General features: G+C 45.2%; 1 protein-coding gene across 1 annotated transcript in view; it reads left to right on the forward strand.

Moving 5' to 3' along the window:
- LOC105303749 (neuroligin-4, X-linked) overlaps positions 1-6,468 on the forward strand; it is a 285,691-nt gene that overhangs the window by 28,503 nt on the left and 250,720 nt on the right. Inside the window, exon 2 of the mRNA XM_023521777.1 lies at positions 5,539-5,707. The gene's annotated coding sequence lies outside the window, so the exon portion shown is untranslated. The remainder of the gene's footprint in view (positions 1-5,538; positions 5,708-6,468) is intronic.

Below are 6,468 nucleotides of genomic sequence, written 5' to 3' on the forward strand. Positions count from 1 at the left end.
GTCCAGTCGTACAGAAGGTCTGACGTTTGACGAAGGCATTAAGAGTATGTCACTTGTTTGGCCGTCAATGGGGTCTTGAGTTCTCTGCCACCTGGGCCGCTCTCAGGATTGATTAGTCACGTGGCAGTGGCTGTTGGCTTTCTGTAGACTGAGTGACGAGAAAGAGGAGAAGAGGCATCCTAGGATGAAAACCACCGTCTTTTATACCTTGACCTTGCAGGTGCAAAACTGGCTTAATTTGGAAGGAGTAGGGCAGGAGGGTGTTAATACACGTGCTAGGGGCCATTAGGTACCACCTTGCGTGCGAGACTATCTCAGAAGCTTTGCCAAGGGTGGTGGCTCCTGACCTGTGTCTTATATTATAGAGAGGATCTTCCGGGAAGAGCAGGGGGGTGAGAATAAATATGTAGGTGGAGCAGGTGGTGAGTGAATTGATGGGTCACGTGCTATTTCAACCGCCCGTTGAGTGTGGATGATTCGATTGAAATCAGGGCATGATAGATGCCAGGACCCAATCGTCAGTGGATGTTAATTTGTCAACGGTGCGGGAGCCATAGCAGGGGCTTTACAGAGCCGAATCTTTTTATGGAATGTCAATTTGATGGTGGTGGCTGTGACCGGGGCGCAGGTAGCTGTAGAGGTAGCCTGAAGGCCTGAGGACAGCAGTGTGACTTGAGATCTGGGGTTGGGTTTAACGGGGGTCAGGACACTGGCACAGGGGCCTGGAAAGGTGGTCCTCACAGCATATTAGGTAGAGAATAAGACAATTATGGCACCGTCGGAGGTTGGGGAGATAGGCGACGTCATTTAATTAGGGGGACAGAGTAGATTCAGACGTCGGGTGGGCGAGTGGACGTTGTCACATGCTACAGAGAGATGTGTGAGGCTGACGGAGAGCGTGTTAACTCGCTGGTTCTAAGGAACTTGGCGGACTCTCAAAAATCATTATTTTTTAAATCCCGCCTGTTCTCCTGCTTATAGTGGTTTTTCTTTCTGAAACGGGTCTGACGTATTTATGACCAAGCTCTTGTCAACCGTTGTCATCGGCTCTCCAAAAACCTACGTACGTCCTGACACGTGGTACCTTAAGAGAAGGACCTCTCAATGAGAATCGCGGATTTATTTACTCTCATCTGTCCAGCGATCTTTTCCGACAGCTCGCCTGGACCCCGCTGGTTGTGTAGCTGGGCCCTGGAGGTGCCGACCCTTCAGCAGAGCCCACGTTCTGTGTGCAGCGTCTCCGCCCACCCTCACGTGCTTATTGCCCTTCTGTTGAGTGATTTTCTCCTTCTTTAAATTCCAAAACATGCACCTGTCCTGTCTTCCTCTGCTAATTTTCTGCGCCTTTAAGAAACTCTTCCGACTGTCCGGCTGTCTGGCTTTCCAATACTGTTGCTCCCCAAATTCCAGCAGCAGGCCCCTTCTCTGCTTCCAAGCTTTGCCACACGCCTCTGCATCTGCCTGTGATGTAACAGGCGCCTTCCCCAAGACACCCCCGCGTCTCTGCTTTCTGCCCCGACTTCTCGGTCAAGCGCTGTCCTGCTCTTAAGTCGCCTTTCGGACAACTTCAACTTTGTCACCTCCCCAGACCCAAACTCCGTGTGCCCCAAATCCGTGCATGTCCTTGGTGGCAGAGCTCGGCTACGCTCCCTGCAGTGTGTGCGTCTGCGAGTGGCATCTTCTGCACTCAGCACCCCCCACACACCCCGTCTTGAACTTGGACTGTCCTCTCTTCAGGGTCCAGTGTTAAGTCAACGTCCAGGTCTCCTTTCTCGAGCTGTCCTCTCTCTCCATGTCCTCAGTTCTCTTCCCATGTCATGTTTTTTAAAATTTACTTACCAATGTCCCATCTGTGGCCTTTCCTGTTCGCCCATCTATTTTTAAAACGAGTCCTGCTCTATCTTCGTAAATAATACGTCGCAGAAGATGACTGTGCCCTGCGCACGGCATCCGCAGGCAGCCGGGGTCCTCCGTCACCTGCTCCAGTCCCACCGTTGGACATTCCTTCATCACCCCACGTCTCTGGGGACTTCCTGTTCCATCCAAACCGAGCATCTCTGGGAGGGCTGGTCCTGGTTCTTGCTTTCCTAGTGTCTCCCGCATCCCAGGAGACTGTTGTATTCCGCTGTCCCATGCTGCTTGGGAAAAACACTCACGTGTTTCTCCTTCGCTCACATTCTCGACATCCCTTCCGATGCTGGACGTGTGGGTTCTTTTCCTCCACCCCAGGTCATTCTCTGGGGCGCCAGCTGCGTGTCCTACAATTCGATTCGGTTCTAACCATAACCAGAGTTAGCACAGACCTCACAGGTAGAGGACGAAGTCCCACAGGACTCCCCGACACCTGCCAAGTAATTTCAGAGGCCAAGTGCCCGTAGTCGGTGCCCAGCTTACCCGCGACTTCTCTCCAACTTGGCCACAAATCCGGGGTCCCCGTGACCTTTTTCTTGGATGCCATCATTTGCTCGCAGAGCTCAGAAAAGTGTTTCCTTAATGTTCTCAACGTATTATCTAACAAAGTATATGGTAAAGGATAGAGATGAGCAGCCAGCTGAAGACATACACAGGGTGAGGTCTACAAGGATCCCTGGGTGCAGGGGCACTGTCCCCGTGGAGTTGGGGTGCACGACCAACCCAACAGGTGTGTGCGCTGACGACCTAGAAGCCCCCCGGACTCGGTCGCAGTGGGATTTTTATGGAGGCTTCGTCACATTTGCAGGTGCAACATGACTTCCTCTTCGGCTCCTCTCCCCTTCCTGGAGAATGTGGGTGGGGGCGGAAGTTTCAAGAGTCTGACCACGGCTTTCTGCTGCTGAGCCTCCATTCCGGAGCCATCCAGGAGCCCACCCAGAGTCCTCTCGTTAGAACGAAGGCGTTTGTGTCATCCAGGACGTCCCTAGAGATTTAGGAGCTGTGTCAGGGACCAGGGAGTGTCAAAGACCCGATATTAGAACCAAAAGGTGCTCCTGGTGCTCTTATTTCTTGGGAAATTACAAGGGTTCGGGTAGTTCTGTCTGGGCCAGGAACCAGTGACAGGGACCAGTATATATATATTTTCTATTAACAGATGCCCATACCTCATCCCTAACTCGGACATGAGAAAATTCCTACCTGTGTGAATTTCAGTAGCTGATCTTCCATGCTGCAATTTATTCCTCTCTTAGAGAGTTACGAAGAGAGTACTTACCTCTACAGGTGTTTGCGAAATACATAAGTTAATTCAGGCATTTTTGAAGCATCACAGGCAGCCTCTTGGTATTAATTTTTGATCTAATAATGGTCCTCCTCCTTAGTCTAAATGCTTAATGAAGGGTGGCTTCATATTAACACTCACATAAACCCCAAATTCCTTTCATTGATCTTCGGTTTTATTCAATAAGCTCCTTCCCTTGTCCCCAGCTCCGTCTCACAGTGTCCTCTTGATTACTGCCCTCCTGGTATACCAGTTGTCATCAACCAAGCCCGTACAAATGAGGATATTTGCACGTGTCACTTACCGTGCCCGCCTGCAACATTCTGTCCTCCCCCCACCCACTTCAAGCATATTGTATCATCTCATTTTTTTTCATATTTACTCCACTCTTTCCTTCCTTCCCAGGGTTTACCCATACTTGGAAACATTGTTTATTTTTCATCTACGCCTTACCCAAACTTGGAAACATTGTTTATTTTTTGTCTATGCGTCTGTGTGTTTAATGGTTTCCTGCCTCCTCTAAAAATGTGTCTCTCGTGACTCTGGCATAGATGAGGTGCTCATTGGGTATTGTTTGAAAAAGCGATTAGTTGTAAGACAGTCTCTTGGTATTCGATGAATGAACGAGAAGGTCAAATGTTGAGTGTTAAGGACCAGTGTTCACCATGCAGCCATCACAGTTTTCCTAGTCATGTAGCTAACCGGAGGGACGATGAGCAGAGAGCACCTTTGATCATTAAGCCAGTTTGTCATAGGACGGAGTTTGTCTGTCACTGACGGGGAGGTGTGTTTTCCTTGGTTGCTCAGTTTAGCGTTTATAAACTAGAAGAATGTACTGAAAATACATGCATCATTCAATATACTTCCCTTATTTAGTTCCAAATGCTGACTTATCCTTTAAAATCTTCTTTGCCAGTATTCATGCCCCTAGAGTTATTACAATTTTATTCTGTTTTTTTTTTTTTTTTTAAAGACAGTGTTGTGGAAAAGCTTTGTCAAATGTCCCATGCCTAGAAAATGGACAGTGGTACATTTTAGGAATGTTACAGATTTTGGAGCTTGATCATTTAGTCTTACATTGAAGCTATTAACGTGCTGTATATACTCAGTGTTTCCACTGTTTGCTGGATGGATGAACCTACGTACTTTTTTAGTTTTGTTGTAAAAGTTTGGGCCCAAATTAGCTGCGACAAGAAATGAATTTCTTAAGAGTTCATTAGAATGGTGGGATGATTTAAGTGGAGTAGATTTGTATAAAATCGATTATATATATTTTAAAGTCCTCTTAAAATCTAAATTGAAATTTTTTGTGTTGTTTTCTTGACTTTCATAATGCTAAAAATTAAACCATTTAAACATTGAGTAAAAAAAAAAAAAATTGGGAGCAAATCCTAGACAGAAACAGATATTTTGTTAAATATGCTTCTTTTCAGAAACGGATATAGTCTGGAAGATGGTTCTGTTTGAGATATGGGAGATAAAATTTGGATTAGATAAATTTGGGTGCAAAGTAAGGTAATTTATGTTAATTTGAACATTTATATACACATCTAAGAATATCCAGGATGACCCCTAGAGATAAGTTTTTTTTCTCACCTGAGCAAATTTAGCTCCTCAAGAAAATGTGCCCAAATTAAAACTTGTCCCTCCCATCTTTCTTTTAGAAATTTAGCAGGTCATTGTGACTCAAAACTACATATAGAAGGAATGATCCTAGTTTTTCTTTTAACTTAAAAATACCTCAGAAATCTCTTTAGGTTAAAACTAAGTTTATATTGCCCTGCTTCTGTGTATGTTCATGCAAGTCCTCATGCAAACACTGGAATCATGGAAGATGTCAGTGCCTGAGGGACCTTTAGCTATAATCATGTCACAGACTTGTCGAGGCCCCCGGGGAGTCTGTTTACACTTTCCATCTCTTGCTTCTGGAGACTATCGTCTGAACACTATGGCCCTTCTCTTCCTCCTCTCTCAAGATCCTCTTTGAGGCCGTCTGCTAAGACATTCTCAGAGCTGTCACCTCTCGGAGCATGACACTCTATTCCTATATCACTGGTAGAGGAGTTCACGCAATTATATACAAGTCCTTGCTTTGTCTCCTTCATAAGACCAGCAGCCCCGCAAGGCTTCCGTGTTAGAATCCGTCCTCGCAAATCCTTTTCTGTCTGTCCCATTCAAGGTCTTTGCTCAGCAAACACTCGCGAAATGAAAGCACGCAGGATTTCTAGGCCATATGCATTGGAAACCATTTAGGTACAAGGAAATCAAATCATAACAGTGCCGTATCGAAAAGTCAGAGCTACATCGATTTGAAAATAATCATATCTTTATGTCTTATGTTCTAGGTATCTTTTTGAGCTACTAACCAGGACTCATTGGAATGGCTCTAAAGGCCTCGGTGAACCCCCAAATCTCAAGTGGTAAAGATGTAATTATGTGGAGAGGCTTCCTTCAGACATCATCGTAGCGTGGAATACATCCGTCTTAGCTGCCACGTCTGATATGCCTCCGAAGGTATGCATGCTTTGAGCAGTCTGTTCTCTGCACGCTAAGGCTCCATTAAAGATACACAATTTTTATGGTAACATTTGCCAATACATGGGTAATTCATCAATATCGGTTTGTCTTGACTAATATCAAATCATCGTAGGTGATATTTGTTTTTAAAAGAAGCTTTTATAGGTGAATCGGTAGCCGAAGGATACTGTAAGTCTTTACAAATGATATTTATATGGCAGAGCATATAGTTTTATGGGAAAACAGATTACAGTATGTAATTTTGTATTCGTTTCAAAATGATGAGCTCTTTGTAGTCTTATTTATCTGTCTCGAGGCCTTCTATAATAGTCCAAATTTAACGGTAAAATCACGAAGTGTTTTAATCTAGAGAATTTATTCTTTAACCTTCAAAATATCTTATTCACCCCATGACCATATCTTATAATTTAGCTTTAAATACACGATGTGAGGCTTAGTACACCGTGGACTGCAAAGGATCATGGAACACAGAAAGAGTGAGAAAAATAGAGTAACGATTTGAGTGGAGGAGTATTGATCCCAATTCTTTGTCGATACGAACCGAAATGGCATGTAGCAGAGGGCCACGGCCTTCTCCTGAGTCATCAGTGGTGGGGCGTCAGCTTCTCATACAGAAAGCTGTCAGAAAGAGCATCACGGTGTGAGTTCACACAGAAAGGGGTATCGTCCGAGAAGAAATAAAAAGTATGGAGCACACACTTAAGCTTGCCTGGCACCAGAGATTGTGTGGTGTGTGC

Source organism: Pteropus vampyrus, unplaced genomic scaffold, assembly GCF_000151845.1.
Source record: "Pteropus vampyrus isolate Shadow unplaced genomic scaffold, Pvam_2.0 Scaffold315, whole genome shotgun sequence".
Taxonomy (NCBI): domain Eukaryota; kingdom Metazoa; phylum Chordata; class Mammalia; order Chiroptera; family Pteropodidae; genus Pteropus; species Pteropus vampyrus.